Source organism: Aythya marila, assembly GCF_965140915.1.
Source record: "Aythya marila genome assembly, chromosome: 9".
NCBI classification, from domain to species: Eukaryota; Metazoa; Chordata; class Aves; order Anseriformes; family Anatidae; genus Aythya; species Aythya marila.
The window spans coordinates 15,573,726-15,594,886 of NC_139050.1; the positions used below are offsets into that span (position 1 = coordinate 15,573,726).

The 21,161-nt window shown below is 46.0% G+C and overlaps 1 long non-coding RNA gene across 1 annotated transcript in view; it reads right to left on the reverse strand.

The window, feature by feature from the left end:
• The window catches only part of LOC309881185, a 91,451-nt gene that overhangs the window by 16,430 nt on the left and 53,860 nt on the right, over positions 1-21,161 (reverse strand). Inside the window, exons 3-5 of the long non-coding RNA XR_014318093.1 lie at positions 20,219-20,384; positions 17,838-17,989; positions 12,911-13,057 (exon numbers count right to left, since the gene is read on the reverse strand). This is a non-coding gene — a long non-coding RNA (uncharacterized lncRNA). The remainder of the gene's footprint in view (positions 1-12,910; positions 13,058-17,837; positions 17,990-20,218; positions 20,385-21,161) is intronic.

Here is a 21,161-nt window from a genome sequence, read left to right on the forward strand (position 1 = left end):
AGGAAGCATGAATTAAAGCAGGATAAAAAAGGAGGGGCTTTACCATCTACCTAATAAGGTATTATTCATGGGTTTGGAAATCTTCCTTGCAGATAGTGAGAGGCATAATGGGTAGTCAGAAGCAACTGTGTCTGGAAAAGCGAAGGCCTGCCTGCCAGCTCACAGCACCCTTGTCATGCTGGACTCAGCCTCTACCTTCCCAGCCTACAGCTCCCCTCCTTTTTCCACCTTCTTACCACACATCCTTTTAACCCATTTCATACACAAGTCTGCTCCCCCCTGCCCACATGCATGGCTCAGTTCTGGCCCACTCACGCATACCTTTACACCAATTCCTCCGGTCCCATTACCTACCCCTAACCAAGGAAAATTTCTTTTTCCTGTTTTTCCTTGCAGTGTCATTCAACTCAAATTTGCTTCAGCTTGCTGTGGATAAAGCCTGTCCCCCTGCTCCAAACCACACCTATCAGCTCGCTAATGCCACCCCACATCAGACAGGACGCAGACATCTGCTAACTGTGCTTGCACTGGTACTTGTGTGAGGAAGCTTTTGTCTGGCTTCACTTTCCACCAAAGAAGCAGAAATGTGACCTTACCCTCCAACACACATTTCATAATAAAAGTTTCATTCATACTCCCAAAACAATGCTGAGCTTTACAAATCTTCCCAAAAGTAAATTAATTAATGCTTACTTATATAAACTCTTTTTGAGTCCTAACCAATTAGTTATGATAATTTATAAAGATCTTTCAGCCTTTGCCATTGCTGAGGCTGTTTCTGTATGTACTCTATGAGGGCTTGTCATGCTGGGAATTGCACCTCCAGGAAGCCTTTCCTAGCAGGCAGAAAATCAAAGGAAAAAACCCTCTGTCTACTCAGATCTTATTTCATAAGGCTCTCAGGTCCACAGCAGGTAGACCCCTAGTGGGAATTTCAAAGGATCCTGACCAAGTTAGACAATCGGATATCCATTGAGCTGAGGCACTGTGAAAGCTCTGTGTGCATCTTCAGGAACAAAAAATGCCCATAGAAACCGAAACTAGGTGTTAAAGTGCTTAACCAGGTCTGTGGAAGCTCCTTAGCTCCTATTTCTGGATGCAACAGAAAAAAAAAAAATTCACAAATGCAAGGGGTAAGACCAGTACACAAGGAGATGTGCAGAAAACACCTTTTCTAAAGGTTTCCCTCTACTGGCTCTGCACTACCAACCCAGCATCATTATGGACTGGCTGGAAAAACAAAGAGAAAAAAAAACACCACAACCAAACAATCTGCAGTCCTCCTCGGATGAAATAAATACGGTATGAAGAGCTCCTCTGAGTTGGAACAGTGAGGGTAAAAACGGAAGAAAACACGAGACTAAGCAGGTACTGCACATGGCGTCTGCAACCTCCCAGCCCTGGCAGGAACTGCACGCAATGCTGCTGCTGTCCAGCCCAAGGACATCCTCTTAAACAATGCCTCGCTGTGATAATCCTGAAAGGATTTTCAACTCTGTCCTGTATAGCATTTTAATTACTCATGCTGTTTCAGGATCTCAATCATGTACAGAAGGTATTTTCATCCCACTAATTGTAGGTTTCCCAGAGGACTCAATAGAGTATTTCACATCCTCGGTGCTATTAGATGCTTCAGAAAAGCATCCAAACTTCCAGAAATTATTTTTTTTTTATATATGTGGACGTGAGGAGGAAGGGAAAAAACAAAACAAAACAAAACAAAAAAACAGGATAGGGAAGATTTTTAGGTCTTAAACAGAAAAGAAGTTCTGCCTGTCAGCTTTCAGGGAGGAAAAAAAATAAAAAGAATATTTAAGATAACATTATAACAGTCTCATCTAAGTCAGTAGCAAGGCTGGAACCTGTCATTTGTAATACTAACATCATGTAGCTACACCCTTGCACATAGAAGAGCAATTTTATTAGCAGCTAAAGGTTGTACCTATATCACTACTGGCATCCACCCTAGGAAGCAGTTCCCAGCCTCTTAGGCCAGGCAGTACAGAACATCCCATGCCAACACTGCCCCAGGCTATCTTGGCTCTAGAGCAGACTGGCCATGCCCATAATGTATGACACTTGGCCTTGTGGCCACGAGACATGAGTTGCTTGTGTGCCTGTGCTTGAAGTCAACAAGCCTGAAACAATTTGAGAGTGGTGCTGCAGCCCGTGAAGGCGATGTTTTTACAGCTCGATGCCGACAGGCTGTGTTGCCTGCCCTGCAGAAGGGGATGGTGTGGGTGGGGTGCGCCCAGGAGCACAGGGTCTGAGATAACACGGATTGTAAGAAGCACAAGGAAGCCAAACGAGGCACAGTGCTGTGCTGCCTGCTGGGACTAGGCGTGCAGGTCCTCTCGTTGGGTTCAACCCAACGTTGGACATAAAAATGGCCGAGGGAGCTGACATGTCCAGCAGTGCAGACTTATTTACTGCAGGCTGTCATCCTCCAGAGTATTAAAGAGTCAGAGACCTGCAGGCTCTGAGTGCATTAGCTAGAGCCATGTATTTTGAAGGAATGGAAAAAAAATGGAGATTTCTAAGTGTATCTGTGCAACATATCTGAAAAGTAATAATTGTACGCTACTGCGTTCCCTGGAGTGGTTGTAACATCATCCCCTCCCACCATGCCAAGGAAATTTAGACACAGCCCAAGGAAAAAACTGTGATTCTAGTAGAAAAAAAAGGCAGAGACCTGCCAAGTCCCAGGAGCTTGCAGGGCTGGGAAGGGGATGGAGACTTAGTGGGTGGGGGGTCTGTAAACCAAAGTAGAGCTCCTTTTCTAGCCCCTTCCTATTAGTTACAAAGTGCTTTAAAGTGAAGATAATGCTCGTCCCACAGATTAAGATGCTTGTTTGTGCATTAGCTGAGCAGAGATAACCTTTCATACACATGATCTTAGTCATATGAAAGGTAGCTTTGACACCTTGGCTTATAAGTGGGTCTGCAAACTGATCAGAGAGATTTAGGTTGCTGTACCTTAACTGTGACCTCGAGTCCTCAGGAAAATAATTCTTCATAATTACAATCTCTGGACTATTGTGGTGTGCAAATCCCACGAGGCAAGTCTGATTTACTCTGCCTCTTAGTGAACAAGAATCTGCGTCACAAAACCCATTATCACAGTTGGCATTAACCAGCAAGCATCCTGCTAATTATCTCTGCAAAAATACCCAGTTGAAATGGTCTGGGCAAGCCAGAAGACCCCTACCTGCACGAGAAATGTCCTTGTTGATGTGAACTGGCTGATCAGGACATGAGAACATGCAGCATCTCTGCCAGTGCTGGAGAAGGATTTTGTAGCTGATCTTAAACATTTTTTCAATGACAATTAAAGGTGATGGATCTTAGCACTGGTCAGGAATTAAATTGAATGGAGCTCCCTTAACCAAATATAAAAAATAAGGGCAAGACACTCTACTAGGGACTTCAGAGATCTCAGGACTTTGGGTGTGTTTCCACTCAAAAGGATGATGTGGATTGAAAGGACAGGACAACAGAGCCAGTCACCTGAAACAGTGACCTGGGGATCCTGTCTCCACCACCAGCAACTTTAGCTGGAGGGAATTCACTCATGCTGCCTGCAGCCCCAGCACTCTCACCTGGCATATCTGATATGGGTGGACCACGAAATACTACAAAAATGGAACTTTTACATTCCCCGCAGGGGTACAAAGCACTGAGAAAATGGCATGACTCAGATACTGCCTGGAACATATAATGAGGATATTAAACTAGATCGTCATTTTATAGGTTACTTTATTTTTAATTGAAAAAAAAAAAAAAAAAGAAAACAGAAGCCAACCAGCCTACATATTTGGCCTTCAGATGAATTTCTGGTTTTACGTGACAGCTTTTTCCCCTACTTAAAAATTTGCATAAATACTGTCAAGACAGGACACGCATGGTAAAGAATATGCAAAAGCCAGAGCTAAGCCCAGCTGCACGCCTCTCCCACCGTGCTCTGCCAGGACAGCGCAGACTGGCCAGGGCTGGCACTGGGAGCAGTCCCCATTTCTTCATGTCACCAGGTCAGGGACTTGGCCCTCCCAGCACACAGGCTTCCCTTCTGCAAGCCTTTCTCGACTACAAGGACCCTAAATTGAGAGCCTGGTTTCAGTCCACCCAGCCCTTTTCCTGCACCATCACTGTGGCAGTGGAGACAGGAGTTTGCTTATTTTCCTGTGAGGTGACCTCCCCAGCAGGAAGCTGCTGCTGCTCTCCTGCCAAGAGGGGAGAGCAGGAGCAGCACAGCAGGGAGAGACAGGGACGCTGGAAGGAAGGTGTCACCGTAAGGTTGTGTTTACCCACGCAAGGGCACCTCTTCAGCTCTGGGTGATTTCATGCAGATTTAATTCAGCTGGTTCAAACGCCCATGCAGCCACTTAGCTTGGGGTTCAGGATTTATTTCAGCTAACAGGATTAAGAAAGGTTTAAGCTAAAGCAAAAGAGAAGAATGCGCACAAGCACTTTCACAGCTTAGAAAACAAACAAATACAGTGCAAATCTGTCTTTAGCCATGGCCAAAGTAACCAGAGCTCCCATCCCAGCAGCCCTCCTCACAGTGGACATTTTATCTAATGCCATCCTCTTGGCTGCTTTTCCTGCTGCAACCCTACCTTACCACCCACTCAGCACACAAAATCGCTGCACTTTGCACCTACATACTGCTAAATAGCTTACATTGCTCCAGAATTTGGCCCAAGTAGCCACACTGGCATAGGAAGAAGTGTACAAAACAACAAATGTTTTCTGTCCCTCTAAGATGGCAGCAGGCAACGGTACATGCCTCTGATAGGGGTCCCTGAAGAGGGAATGTGCTGCAGTGGGGAAAGCTAGAGGCAAAGAGGAGGGAGCCACTATGATGCCTGAAGCACAGGGAGGCTCTTGCTCAAACCAGGCCCCACCAAGGCTTCTGACATCCCTACTGGCAGGAAAACACCTCCCATTTAAACAGTCCTTTTCTACTGAGGACACTTGCACAAGTGAATTGAAAGGCCAAGCAATTCTGCTGCCATCTGTACTGAGCTCTGCAGCAGTTCAGCTGGAGGTACAACGTGACCGAGCAGTGAAAGCAAAGTTTCCTGCATCCTCCTGAAAGGGCAGGGCGGATCTCCATATGCAGGGTGCGGTTGCCTTGAGATGGAATTTGGTTGGGACTCGGGGTAATAGCAGGAGTCCCGTGATGCTCAATCTCAAGAGGTGAGGATGTTGGTTTTACATTTCTTCCAAAAGGTTAGGAGTTGTGGTGAGCCTAATCATTCCGGCATGTCAGCCTATGCCATCTAGGGGGAAGAGCACCACCTTCTGAATTACCAAGTCAAATTGACTGCAGCAATCAACTTTTCCTTCTAAGTCCCCCATCCAAAAACAAACAGGCCCAACCCTCCTTGACTTATGAGATAATAGCCCAAGGCACTGTAGCTCTCTGGGACATCGCTGCCTCACCCATCATCTACAAACATCAGTTGTGCAGGGATGGTATAGATCTCTCCCAAATTTTACATACACAAAGATCTCTGACCAATGACACAAGCCCATTAGAAAGTGCCTGCAGCACCTCTCCGAGGTGGTAGGTAACCAGCAGAGCCATGGAAATAAGAACAGAGCGGTGGAGTCAGAAGGAACACTCACGGCACAGAGCCCTAACCTCTCCTGGCTGGCACCCAGAGAAAACCTCTTGCCCAAGCTGGTGCTTGTCATTCAAAGGCTGCCTTTTGTGAACCCTGCCACACCAACACTTTGCTGCCGCTCAGCTCAACTCTAAGTAGCATATTCATCTTCCCATCATCACTTCAGAACCTATTTGCATTGTTAAATTACTAAAAGAAATTGTTTTTCCCTTGATATCTTACAATCAAAGCTGCCTGGGCTAGAGATCTTTCTTTTGTTAAAGCATGTTAATGCTCCTAATGGGTTTCTCAAATGCATAATCCATACCTTCCACTTCAGAAGTCATAAAGTCTTATTGTCCTATAATTCAGGCCTGGTTCAACACCTACTGAGGAGAAAGCAGACAGTTCTCATTGACTTTTGTCTTGGGTCAGGCCTCAATACAGAAACCTTCACCACTACTGAAGGAAACAACTGTACTCATCCATACCTTACAGGTGACTAACAGAGGTACGACAAGCTACAGAGGTCTGCGAGAGGTCAGGCTGTGACTGACTCTGTGTTAAGACCAGAAGGTCTGGACTGTGGATCCAGCTGTTTTAAGCACTACCTGCCACTTCCCTTCAGGTGCTTTGCAACACTGAGGGAACCATGAAACAAAAAGAAAAGGAGAAAAGTAGCTATTAATCTTCTAGCTAGGGCAAAAATGCTGCTGCCTGAAGTATGCGACTGGTAGATGTGATGACCATTTCCTAAGTGTCATAATCTTAGCTGTTCTGTTTGACAGCCTTATACCTCAGAATTAGTTCTATTCAACAGCTTAACAAAAAAAATCAAATGAAATAAGAGAATATGAATACAACTTCTGCGTGCAAGAAAGCTTGCAAGGGCTGACATTATATAGAAAAGAGGATCAGAAGTCAAATGACCTTGATGGTCTGGAAGAATTGAATGAGGGGAGGAGGTGTAATTCAGTAAAAATCAGTGCAAAATGTTGCACTTGAACAGTAGTAATCAACTGCACAGACACGGGACAATAGATTGAAGGGCATTAGTGGCTCATGAAGTGAGCATCAACCACACTGAAAGAGCCAGTGAGACAGAAGCCATCGACCAGCCCTCCCTCAGTAACTCTGTAATAATTTCACTTCTGATTCCTGGTAATATTTCTGTAGTAATTGTACACTTTATGGTTAAGAAAGAAGCTTGAAAAACAATTTAAGGGTAATCTAAAGGTTAAAAAAGTTGAATCTTTAAAAAAAAAAGCTTGAAAAAAAGTTTATCTTATGTCATGATTTGGCTCATGCTGGATGAGAAGATCCAGGATTTTTGATCACCATTTGGCAATGCTTACTTGCTTCCCTAAAGGGTTTTAAAATGGCACCAACATTACAACAACAGCATTACCTCCTCCTATTGTCTCTGTCTTCACCACATGGATACCTCCAGTTTGGTGCAGCTCACAAAGCACCCAGCCTGCACAGGGGTACAAAGCACCTCCATGCTGTACTGCAACTCAGCACCAAATTATTCTTTCTTTTTCTGCAAAACTTTCTAAAATCTAATCTAATTCACTCTGCACTGAGTGTGTAGGTTTTGCAACACTCTCCACCTCCCAGATTTCACTCTCTGTACACAGCAAATGTTAACATTCACAGCAAGTTTTCCCTCCAGGTATCAGCTTGGCTTTCTTTCAGAGCAATCTCATTTTCCTACCTTCATGCACACTTGTATTTCCTTAAAGAGCTTGAACTCCTATTAATAGAAGAATCTAAACAACAAGTGTTAAAATGATTTTTTTAACCTATTTTGCTTCAGTCAACACCCTCTTTCCCTGCAGACTCGGCACCATCTCCAACCTACTCAAAAAGTTGTGACCTTACTGACACCAGCATCTCATTTTTATTCTCATTTTCCATTCCTTGTAGACAACAGAAAAATATCAACTTGTGTGGATCACATCTTAAACCACGTGCATAAGTTCAAAGATAATTAGCCTTTTAGTTACTTAATGCTGTGCAAAGCACACATTTAACAGCTAAAACTGATTTTAATCTTTGCTTAATTCTTCTGCCAGAGAGTCCCATTCACAGTGAGGCAGCTGTCTAAATATCTCGGCCCCTTGGGGCGAGGAGACAAGCGAGCCTCTTGCAATGCTCTTGAGTGACCCCAGCTGGCTACTCCCCCCACAGCACCCAAAAGCCCCTTCCAACTTATTTTGGGGCAGTGGATGCAAAAGGGGCTAAACCCCCCAAAAGAGTATTTATCAGGGAAGTGCAAAAGTTGTCACTCTCCTTCGTTCAGATAACCCTTCTTAAAGCTGTAGCAGAAGGTTGGGTAGCAAGAGTGGTAAAATTAATGCAAAGCAACGTCCTTATTAGTGAGGAGTGCATGGATTTACACCACCGTCACACTGGCTAAGCACAAAACTTCACCTTTGCCCCACAGGACAGTGAAATGGGTCTCTCCCTTCAGCCAAAAAGGCCCTGAAAGACCACAGGGCAACTGCAGAAGGTGGGACAGTCACACGTGGTTGTACCCAAAGCCACAAGACTAATTTTTTTTTTCCTTCATACCCCCTTGTATATGCTTTGCCATGCTATGAGCACCTGCTTGCAATAATACTCCTCAAAAGAAAGCAAATAGGCTATTTCTTAATCATCTCAAATGGCCTTCTGCAGAATGTGATTAGGCATTAGTGCTTCCTCCAACAAGCAGTGCACATACATCCGCAGAAAGGGATGACTTGAGGACACAACAGCAACAAAAAATTAATGAATCTGTTCTCTGCAACAGGCAGTGGCCTACATCAAGGTTAATTTATTCCGGTGTCTTAATACACTCCAATATTTAGGGTACCAAGACATTACCATGTAACCAGATGATTACCCTCACATGTGGGCTATGTAATGCATGGCGATGAGAAGGAGCTGAACTAAGGAATATGCTTATGCCTGCAGTGTGATGACAAGATATACTTTGCTCCTTCTCAAGTAGGCTAATGTGGAACTCAGCTTCAGACCAAGGCTGATGATCGTTTTGGTATTAAAACACCCATTACTGTATTTTATTTTTGCTTGATTGGTTTCTCTTATGTTGGCCCTTGCACTCTACAAAATAGGGAGTAGTAGCATAAAAATTGCATCACTTTCAATATGTTGCTGGCTTTTAATCAGGCAAGGCATCCAGTTATAACCGTTTGATAGTTCTTCCCTCCCGGAGATGTGAGGAGCTGGAACAGACAGCCCTGTGCAAGGAACTGAGGCAGGAGCTGGGAGGTGAAAGCAGGAGAGGAAAGGACCCAGATCGCAAAAGGCATTCATTCGGAAAGCAAACAGCCAGAAGAAATTATTTTACTTTCAGGCCGGTGTTCAGACAGCCTAAATGTCAGTCTCTCTGCCAAATTACTTCCCAGTGTGTGGCTCTCAGTTGTTCCCTGCTCAGTACCTTACTTGAGACCCAGGACTGACCCTTAAGAGACACAGCGCTGATCGGGAATACCAAGGGTTTAGGAGGAGTTCAAATGCCCTTCAAATGGCAGGGAGTTTTATTTACCTACTCATTTACTTAAGCTGTGCAGTTAGCTAATAGCTTGCACAGCACTTTGAAGCAGAAAAGCTCTAGAAAGGAGCATTAGAATTAGTCATAAAAGCTATCATAAAGAAAAGGCTTTCTCTCCCCCTCTCCCCAGCTTCCCTATAAACCCAACATCCCCAGCACTAAAAGAGTATTACCTCACACAGCAATGATAAAAGCCTGATCTTGAATAAAACAACGAACTGAACTCACAAATCATACCTAAAAAATGATAGTGCAAGCTTGCCTGGAAACTAAGATTTCAAAAATAACAACAAATCCATTTGAGATCCTCCAGACTTGCCTCTGAGCCTTTCAGCCCCCTTCACAGGGATCTGTACCAACAGCACAACTGTACAAGCCCTCTTCTCTTGCAAAAACAAGTGGAAAACACAGGCTATCACAAGACAGGTAACAAAATGATGAGGTTGTCAGCTATACCCTTAACATTCCTACTTTTCCAAGTTTAAGAATTTTCTCAGCTTTATCACCTGGGACACTCTACCCTTTCCTTCTCGTGTGAGGTTGATGTGTGCTGAGGGCCTCCTACAGCTCACTGAAGTGCTCAGCACTTGCAGGATAAAGCTTTGGATCAATGTTCTCAGCCTTGCAGATAAAAATACAAATAAATCAAGCCACAACCAAAAAACTCCCTCTGGCAACCCAGAAGAAAGCTAACAGTCATTATATTCATCTGCAGGAAGTGAACTTTCCCTGTCCTTACTGATTTCTCTTATTAAGCACTCATCAAGCACTGATAGGAATTTTTTGCAGGAAATGGGAGTACAATGTGTTAGTAAGAAAAACACCAATAGAGCAGGCAGCCAATATGAGCCACTTGACATTTCAGGAAATTAAGTTATGCTGTGGTCCCAGCTTATAAGTTCAGCAAGACCCACAAGGGAACCCTTCGGAGACCTGCTGTGCTTTCATTTCAAATGTGCCTTCTACACGGGCTAATTGAGGGCAGTAGCTGTGTGTGCTCTGTCACAGCCTTCCTGCTGCCCTTCCCCTCTCGCGGCGGCTCCTGTGCTGCTTGGAGACTGCATCCCCACACAGCTTTGTCCTTTAGATGCTGAGCGAGCTCTTCTGGGGGTGAGGAACAAGAGGATTTGGAAGGTAAAAAAAACAAAAAAACAAAAACAAACAAAAACAAACAAACAAACAAACAAAAAATAGTGAAAACAATGATAGAGTTTCAGAGAAAGATGCTGAGATCTCTGTCAAACATGAACATATATGTGTATATATATTTCAGGATGGAAAGTTCAAAGCCCAAAGGATCTGGCCCCCTGGACAACAGATCACTTGGGGGCTGCGGGTACTGCAAGTACAAGCTGGTGTGCCAGGGTCAAGGACTGAAGCTCAGAAGTTGAGTAGCTTTATAGGTTGCTCTTGTTACCATGTTATCATGGGCAGAAAGCAGAAGGTTTAGCAACAGCAGTATTCAGGCCAATAATGTGGGAGAGAGACAAGCATCCTGAAATGAAGGCAGCAGCCACCAGGGATGGTGGTTGTTCAGCCATATTCCCAGGGCATCTCCTGCTGTAGACATGGGCACAGGTGACAGCAAACCACCTCATACAGACATCCTCTTCTTCCCATAAGACAAGGTTGAAGCCAACTGGAGAAGCTGTGAGCTGCCACCCATGAGCCAATGTCCCAACAGGTTCTCATCTGTGAAGATGGCAAGAGAAGGAGCTATAGCAAAGCCAAAGCACCCTTTGCAGGGAGGACAGAGAGAGGAAGGAACTTTGGAAGCTCCTAGGAAATGTGCCCAGGCACATTTGCTTTGGGAGACAAAGGACTGCACAGGTACAAACACAACTTGGGTCCCCAGGGCTCTACATTTTCCAGAGCATGCTTGGAGCATTTTGGTAAGCCAGCAGGATTGCAGCCAATACTGCTGCTATTCCCAGTTAAAGGTACCTTCCTTTAAGGTACCACACAGGAAACTACTCCTTCCTTCTCCTGTTAATTTGGTGGGTGCTGACGCTCTCTCTTTCAGCCCCCTGAAGTGACCAGAGCTTGCAGCATAGAGCTTTGGACTAATCTGGGAGAGGCAGCTGGCTCGCTGTTGGTCTGTGTGCATAACCTGGCTAAGAAGGGCTTTGATATCCAGCTTAGCCATCGATCTGTTCAGTGACACCAGGTAAGCAGACAAAAGGTAGGCCTGAGGAGCTGAAAGGGCCTGCTTGAGGTCACCCAGCTGGTCAAGGGAGAGTAAGAAGCAGTCATAAGCTCCCCTTTTCTCCTCATCCTCATCCTCCCAGCAGAGCCCTGCTTCTGACAGAGAAACAGTCAGGGATGAAACAAACCCTGACAGCTCCACCCAATGAAGCATTATGAGACCATAAAACAACCCAGCTACTGACCATCCCAACAGAGGAACAGCCAAAACCTTTGGGGGAAGGGGCACTGGGAGTCCCATCATCTTCCATCCCCTGTAACATCTGCTCCAGCATTTGCACTGTGTGCAATACAGGGAAGTCACAAGAAGGTAAAGCAATTAAAACAGTAATGCTGAAAACATTCACCTCCATGTAGGCGTGGAAACCTTCAAGTTTCCTTTTTATTATACGGATGGGATCCTGCTTTTCACTGGCACAATAGAAAATAGCCACAAAAATTCCACACACACAGCATCAGACCCTGCGACCAGCCTCGACACGCAGAGCGTCAGTAATAAAACACACCCCTACAGGGATATAGTGCTTTGGCTTGTGCTCAGCTGGGGGGGCTTGGGCAGGACTTTCACTCTTCAGACACAAAAAATATTAATTATAATCAGCTCTGTCATTATTTCAATCCCAACACTCCCCCTTCCCTGTCAGCAAAGGGGAAAGGAGCCATGCGCTGGCAGAACCGTGGGTTTTGCATGAATGAGGCCACGCGCACGCGTGCATCTGCCCTAGAAATCAAACAGAAGCTTTGGAAAGGGCATTCTGGGAAGGGTCCCCAGGTGCCAGAGGAGAAATTCGGGGAAATATTGTTTTATTAGAACAATTACAACAGCTGCTACATGCACTTCCTTATGCGCACAGGGGCACAGCCCTCTTCCTGTCTGTCCCACACAACCCCTCTACCACAGAGGCTCTTGCACAACCAGGTGCTAAAGTAGCTTCCAGCTGAAATCTGTGCAGAAGCCAGGGCCCTTCTCTTACCCAAGTTCCACACATCCCTGATATGTTTGTTCCCCTCGCACCTACCCCCAGTGAAGCTCCTGCCCTGTCCTGTCCCACCACAAGAAAGCGAGTGCCCACAGTGCACGCTTAGGAAAGGTTTTGTGCTGGCACCACAACAGGTCCTGCAGTCATTAGGGCAAGCTTGGAGTGCAGAGGGTCTGAAATGGCCAGCCAAGAAAAAGACAAACCAGGGACTCCTCAAATGCTCTCCCTTCCTATAGGCTCCCCTTTCCTCCCTTTCTAACTGTCTTTTGCCATGAGCTGAAGTAGTGGTGTCTTGCAACAGCATTTAATCAATGGTTAAGTTCAGGGTTAGCTGTTGTTTGTCAAACACCTCTATGCTTGTTCATTTGCATGGAAGAATAAGACAACAAAAAACATCCATCTCTCCATCAGAATTTGCAAGGCTGCTACCGCAATGCCTGGAAACCTTCTCCCCTTGGGTCCTGGTTAGACTAGTTGCAAGGCACAATTCCTGATTTTCCACTACACCCTTCCATTTCACTGTCACTTTCTCCTTCCAGCTCTACTCCACCCACCTGTCTGAGCGATTCCACTTCAGCCTTTTATCTGGTATCCAGTCTGAGAGCTTGAGTGGGATGGTCTCCTCAGTAGCTGTCTGTGTAGCGTCCACCGACGCAGCATCCCGATCCACATCTAAAGGCTCCAAGCGGTCATCCATGAACCTGTGGGGACACAACTGCGTTGGCTTTCATCAAAAAGCCTCCAAAGGCAGAAAATACACGCAGACCAGTGTCCCTCTTACAAACACTCCCTCCTTCCCAGTTAACCTGCAATGCAAATAGAGTTTGGGAAGAGCTCCAGGCAGGATCCGTGGACAGTCCAGACTACCCCTGGACGTACTACATGGTGGCACTCCTCTGTGCTCCCCCTGCATGTAGCTGCAGGGCTTAATCTGCAAATTAATCCAAATGGACAATTACTAGAAAGATGGGGCTGTGATATATGATGGAGTGAGACAAGGGGGACAACTACAGAGATGTGCTGCAGCCTATCAGAAAACCCATAGCTTGAGACCATCAGCTTAATTTTCACCTTCAGTGCTGCTGCTTACGCTTTCACCTGGCCGTGCACCCAGCCACAGCTGATGAGGTCCCAGATGCTGCTCTTCAGGTCTGTTAGCATGATGCCTTTGCTTTGTGCAGGTGTTGGCAACCACACTTGCATACAAATCAGGGCAAGATCAGCCTAGTCTGGGGAGCAGCACTCCAAGATCATCACTGGAGGCTACATTTCAGCTTGCAGGCCCCACCCCACAGGGGATAGGATGTCCTCTCCCTTCACACAGTTGCACTCCATCCGTTCCCAGCAGGCTCGTGCACCAGAAACAGGAGGATATTGTGACCAAGGCTCAGAGCAAGGCTCTATGAAACTTGAAGTTAAAGAACTTTTCTGGTTAGACTTGCTTGGGACAAACCACTTCATTGCAACTCACTATGCCTCAGCTTCTCCATACAGATGTTGGAGGGATCTCAGACTTCTGAAGCTCCAGAAAATCTCAAATGGACAAGGGTTAAAAAGCTAAGGGTTGCTGATGAAGCCCAATAACATCCCAGCTACCTCAGGAGCATCTGTCCATGTGCAATTGATATCGAACAAGCCTTTGTAAAAAGAGGTCTGTAAGGAGACAGGCAACCTTTTGACCTGTAAGAGAGCCATCATACTTCCAGCGGAGGCTCGCAAAGTGCTCAAGCACCTCTAATAACAGTGCTTCAGCTCTAAGAATCGAGGAAGAGTAAAAGCATTTGCAACGAGCTCATAGCAGGATGCATAAAGGTCTCCCAGAAACATGACACCTAGACAGGCAAAGCATGGATGTCTACAAAGTGTTTCTGCAGGGACAGAACATTGGCTGAAGCTGTGAAAGATGTAGCTCAGCAGCTCGCCCCATTGCCCTAAATAACAAGGTGGTGGCATCTGGGATCCTCCCCCACCAGGCCCGCCAGCAAATGCCCCAGCAATCCCTGCCTGTGTGCGCCCCTGTCATCACGCTCCGCCGGGCATTAGTAGAGGACAGCACCCCACCCCAAGAAGACATGGGGCATTCCTGGCACCTCGCCCCGAAGGCAAGGTCATCAGACTCTATGACAAATTCTTTGCCTGCCGCATCTCCGGTGGTATGCAGGGGAACACAATCCTGCCACGAGCAAGAGCCAAGTTTGATTAGGGCTGATCACTCTCAGATCCTTCCTGTGCAGATCTCTCAAACAGGGACTTACTGGCTGCCCTGAATAAGCACAGAAGCAAGGGCATGAAGGCTTGGAAGGGAGTTTGGACAAGTCTCATTGGGATATAAAGCAGAGCTGTAGAGTCCGTCAGAGCAGATGGTCTTCCTGGATGGAAGTACAATGGAAAGATGCACTTTTCCCAGTGCCCTACAACCCAGCATGCACAAGACACCACAAATGGACATGGCAGAGCCTTCCAGGCATCCGTTCCAACTTGGCACTGACGTGGACCTTGGAACAGAGCAACTCTGGCCTTTTCCAAAATGATTCGCTTGACACAAAGCTCAAATACTTGGCTGAGCCGAGCAGGGATCCACCCTCATTCTCCCTCGGGCACTCTCTGTGGGACCTTGAGAAGGTCCATGTTCTCTACTCCGTGCTTCAGCTCCGTGTTGAGGACAGCAGCCCTTTCTCACCTCGAATGAGAGCTGTGACTGAAATCATTAACACAGAGGACATTTGGGCCATGGTGATGGCCTTGTTCCCCCCAGCCAGCTCTGGGGCACATATCTAGTGAAGATTTCCCTCCTTGTGCTCTGCAGCAGCAGCATACAAATGCCATCACAGACACTTCACAGATCTGCTGAGCCCCCTGGGCCCACAAGGCCAATGTGCGAGGCCTCCACAGTGCCTCTAACTCTGGGAAGGGGGTGTCCCAGCTCAGCAAAGAAGCCCATGAAATGATAGCAGAAGTCTAGATTGTTTTTCGCCTGTATCCAAAATGCATCTCTGTCTTATGTGCTGTCTGTCTTCTCTCCGTGATGGAAACCCACCCTGCTTCAGCCAGCAAACAACAAAGGCAGCTACAGAGGCAGCAAATATTAAGAAAACCCTGTCCTGAAGTCCTCCTGGTCACATTTTCCCTGCCACCATCTGCTTTGCAAATGCAACAAGTTAAACTAAACAACCCCCCCGGTAGCTGAATTCCTTGCATCTCAGAAAACTACATGCATCCCGGTGCCAAAGTAAACAATCTCACAGATAGTTTACATCAAAAAGAGCACTAATTTCATTGTAAGCAAATGAACAACAAATTGGTTCAAAGCCTGCCACGGTGCGCTGCGTGGAAACTTCTCCCACCTAAGAAAACCATAGTTCAAGGCACACTTGTGCTTTCTTCACGTGGATCTGCCTTTTTTCCTGTGTTCACGTGCAAGGTGACAATTATGGGATATAAGCAAATATCCAACAACTCAATCCCAAACTGATCCTCAGACAATGGATACCACCAGGCTGAGAGGAAAAAGGTCAGTGGAGGGGAAAGGTGAGCCTCCTGTTTCCATATGAGGCTGGGAGCTGGTCTAGCTTTGGCTCTGACAATTCCAGAGCTGGGGGGGATCATCTCCTTTGGGAAGAGTCTTGCAGCCCTGGCTCCAGCTAGGATCCCAGGTTTGGCTGGATGCAGGCTGAGGACAACCCTGCTCAGACTGCGCTGCTCAAGAAAGCTGGGGGATTTATGTTGGTCATTCATTAACTGGCTCTAGTACCAGCTTCTTTCAAGTCCTCCATGCTCATGGCATGTTTCAACCAGTGGGACCCATAAAAAGAGGCTTTTTAATCTGGACTATAAAGAGTTGCAACCTAAAAGCATGTCCCAGAGGGCTGAGCTCACCCATGCCACTGCTAGGAGGAGAACAAAAGGTGCCTACCACGGAGGAGAAGCGGGCTGCTTGGTGGCACTCCCCCCCCCCCAGATCAGTATGGCGCTTTTCAGAAGTTATTATGGAGAAAAAGAAAATGAAAGAAAAAAAAAAAAAGCCACCCTATAATCACTTCAAAGTGCATTGATTTGGAATCAAAATGCAGAGAACAGATTATTTTCACATGCTCCAGCTCCTGCAGAGACCCATGTAAACCCGCGCGACACCCCAAGGCGAGTGCAGAGACTTGGGAAACAGGCTGAATCCCAGGGGCTTTGCTAAATATCACAGACAATTCTCTCTGGTACCAGTTACAGCAAAAGAACCAGAGGAGATGAGACACTAAAGAAGGGCAATAAAAAAATGTTTTTCTTTTTCCTCTCATTACGTACTCCTGGAGGTGGCATACTGCAGAGAGCAACTAAATTAAGCAAACTCATTCCAGTGCTTTATACGTATTGATTATTTGACAGTCTCCCGTTAAATCAGTAGCTTTAAAAGCTCTTATGTAAAGGACATAGCAGAAATGCATAAAGCTTGAGTTTGATATCGTCTATGGTAGTGTAAATCAAAAACAAGTCCACAGATAAGAACAGAATTAGAGTGGATACAATAAGTACACAAAAAAAGGACTCAAAGCAGCTTACAGATTTAATGCATTCTGCTGATGGGGTTGCAACGGGGGGAGGAAGGTTGTTTGTTTTTTTAATCCAGAGAGTTTTCATGCATACAGAAAAACAGAAGTAGATAAGGGATCTAAACCTAGATCCCATTGCAATCTGAGGAGGTTTGCCTATCAATTTCTGCGGCTTGAAGCACTTGGTTCTGAAGGCAAAGTTCAAATGAATATTGCCCAGGTGGCACTGCACAGCCCTCACTTTGCTAATCATCATGCTGGAGCAGCTGATAAATTGGCAAAACTAGTTCGGAGGGCAGTCAGGGGAGGGATGGAAGCAGCACACGGTTGCCTTGGAGTTATCCAGGGTTATCTACACATCACGCTGTACGCTCCCTGCTTCTCATAATTAGAGTGTCTAGACAGGAGATGATGCTGGTGAAGCAGCAAGTAAAAAGGTTTTGCAGAATTTTTCAGAGGAGCCCAGCTAAAGCAGTGATTACAACAGAATGACAGACACAAGACTTGCAGAACCCAGCTGAGATTAGAGCCAATTTTGACCTGAGTAAAGGTCCTTTCATAACCCTTCACATCCCAAAAAAGCTGCTGAATCAGAGCCCTGACGGCTCAAGCACTCAGGAGGGCTCAGTTTTTGAACCAGCCTCAGACTGGAGGTTTCTGCAAAAGTAATTGCAGCTGTGTCTCAGCTTCATCCAGATGCTGGCATTTAGCAGCCTCAACTTGTGTAAACCAGCTTCACTCCACTGAAGTCAACAACAATTGACACCAGCTGAGAATCTGGCTCTCAGTGCGGTTTAAATATAGTCTAAAGAAAGAGAACTTACAGAAGGATTGCCCAATTCCTCATGTCCATTTCTCCCTTGGGGTAGGGCTGAATAAGATGATTTTCTTCTTTTTAATTTAGCCCCAGTTATTTTTAACAGCAGCATTATGAGCTCACATTTATTACAGCACCTTCCATCCTGCAGGAGCCAGGCTGCGTTTCAGGCTTCACCAGGAATCACCGAGAGAGACAGACTTGATGCTCTGCACAGCACGGGGAAGGAGCCACCTCTGAATGCAACGTAGTGGATGCTCAGCGTGCACAGAAGCCTGGCCACAAACAAAACAAATCGTTGAGGGTACTGAAACAATTCAGCTTCAGCATTGCAAGAGCAAGCCCCAGCCATGTGCACCAGGAAGCAATCCAAGTAGCAGTTTCAAATCTTGCTTGAGCTGGCCAGGAGATGGACACGATGTTTTCACAGCCATGCAGGGTGCCACAATCACACACTGTGGCCCTATAAGCACAAGGAAAGACTACCACATGTACTGCTGGGGAAAGGCAAACATCAGTGACTTTTGGGAAAGGAAGAGTAGCTTGATTGCTCCCTGCTGTGACAAACCAGCACTCCATTGGCATTCCCTCTTCGCCCTACCTCAAACATCTCTGAGAAAGTTAATGGATCTGCCTCATTCATACACAATCTTCACATAGACGTTACCAGGTTCGAAAACTTCAACAACACTTATTGCCTAACTAAGGTGGGGGAGCATCAGTGCCAGTGATAGGCAGATTGAGGGCATAAGATAGGATTTGATTCAGAGGACCTTTCAGAAACCTGAAAAGTCTGACAGCCCTGTTTGGGAGCAGGTGGGATAGTTGCCAACTCTTTTTCAATACAGAGGAGAAACTGGGAAATTGGAAGAAGAAAAATAAATCGTCTCATGGTCTTAAATCTGTGTGGTTATGCTAGTGATAGAGTGACGCCGACTTTTGTCAACAGCAGTACGGTTCATTTTTTCTGGGCTCAGACTAGGAAACTAGGGCCCAGTTAGATGCTACCATATGGAAACTGCTGGGAAACAGCATCTTCCAGAGAGTTCCCCTCAAGCCACCACAGAGCAATGGAAACGCAGCAAATAAAAGCTGCAGCCACCACCCAAACGCTCCATCAAAGACATGAACTCTGGCCTTTTTTTTTTTTTTTTTTTTCTTCTTCTTTTTTTAAATAAATAAATAAAAAAACACCACCACCACAAACAAAAAAACAGATCCATTAATGAAAAATAAAGCACAAGGCAAGGGGTGATGAAAACAAATAAAACTAAGGCTGTGAAATGCCTGGTATGTAAGATGTGTTGAAACTTGCTGCTGACAGCAGCTTGAGCAGACATTCACATGCAGCCATTCATAAGATGCACAGTAATTACCTTCTCCGGGAGACTGTATTATGATGATTTCTTTAAGCAGAGCACAATATCTCTAGCAACAGGATATAATTACAGCAAAGGATATGCCTCTTAACCTCCCTCCACCCCCCACAGCTGGCTCAGGGAGAGAGCTGGGAGCCAGGGGCTCCGTGGGGAGGGCAAAAGAAGTTTACCCTGCGCTACCACACTCGTTACCTGGAGTCGAGCACATGTTTGATGGGAGATTGCGGTGGCATTGCTCTCACAGGAGCCCAACCTCTCTCCCCCTTGGCTCAGGGTGGGAACACTCCCACCGCAGCAGGACTTGGATAGAGCTGGCAGCAGCCACGATACCACCAGAGGAGTTCGGCACAGCCAGCCTGCTCTGGGCTGACACCTCGGTGGTAAATAAACACCAAAAATAAACAAGCAAGGGAATGACTCAGAACTGGAACGTGGTGGCAGCACGGCGAGGTGGCGGCACTTCCCACCTCCAGCCTGCAGACCAGGACCTGGCTGGCCCCAAATACCCCAACTGCAGAGCCTCTTCAGAGACCTAGCATGTAATAAATAAAAAAAATAAAAAAAAAAATAAAAAAAAAATAAAAAAAAAACCACCATGAGAAGAAACAAGGCTCCTAGATAAGAACTGGCACCGTGCCCAGCATGGGCTGGGGCATCTCTGGGGGATGGATGCCACCTCCTGGTGATTACCTGGCCCACCTGCAGCAGCTGAAATGACAGAGTTGATGCTCCCAGCCCAGTTTCCTAGGACTGGCCATTCTGTTTTAGGCTATGCAGTTTCCCTCACTGTAGCAGTTCACAATTGTCCAGACATTGCTGCCATACATAAGAGCCCTCCTAAATGTTTGAATTGAGGAGATATACAGTGGAAGCAAGTAACACCAAACCCACTTACCTCAACTCCTGCAGCTCTGGTCCTTGAGAGGACAGGAAATTCTATTGCTGTAATGTGTTAGATTAATGCATGGAGTGTCCAAACGCCCATGGCAGGGATTTCCATAGTGCTTTGTACTAGATGGATCCCAGAATTGGAAAAAGTTGAAAGCAATGGCAGAGCCCAGGCAGCTGCACACTCAGCCAAGGCACTCAGCCTCTCGCTGCTGCCATCCCCTCCCTGGTACTCACTTCTCCAGATGCATCTCTGGGATGAAGAAGCAGCTAACACAGTTGAAGGGGGTGAGAAAGATTTGCTGTGCTCAGGAGCTGCTCAGCATGGTGAAGTCCATCTGCAGAGTAGCAGGTAGGAGGACATGAGCAGTGCACTTGCTCCTTCTTGTTATTTCTGTCAGTCCTAGGAAGACAATCAGAGAGTTAACTCCCAGCCCCATGTCTTCCCACCCCACGCCAAAAATGCAGTGCTGCATCCAACCCAGGGCTCTGCTGTTTCTATTCCATACACTGATTCTCCGAAAATCAAAACAGAAGCTCAACCTTCGTTTTCCAAAAGCATCCAGAGCAGGAGCTCTCAGTGGGTTGGACTGTCCATACCAGATATTGAGAGCAGAGGGTCAGGAACGTTTTCAGATCCCCTTTTCAAGATCTAGATGAGTCTACTTCCCATTCCAGGGTAGAGAAAGTTTTATTTTAGATGGGAGATTGAAAAGCTCCTCTCACATAAAATAACTAAACAGACAGAAACCAACATTTTCCTTACTGGCCTGGAAATCATCTTACAAGTGAGAGTCAGCTTGGTGCAAGTCTGGAGGCTGTGGTATCAGTAGGAGAATTTCCCTTCCATTTACAAAAGGAAATGATTTCTGCATCCACCGGATGGCAGTGTAGGGAGAGCAATCATATTAGTCGTAGTATTATTTTCCTTTTAAACCTCTCAGAAGTGATTGCAGACACAGCATTTCATTGCTTATTAAGATCTCCCTGCACTACAACCAGGGAAGGAAATCTAGGTCTCATTAATAAACTATCTTGTAGGATCTCTATTAGAAGACAAACCTGATTAGCCAACATCATTCAATACATGATTTGGCTTGTCTGACAAAAGAAAAAAAAAGAAATTCATTGGAAGGGAGTGTGTTTTACATAGTCCACTCTTTACAATAAAAACAAAGCT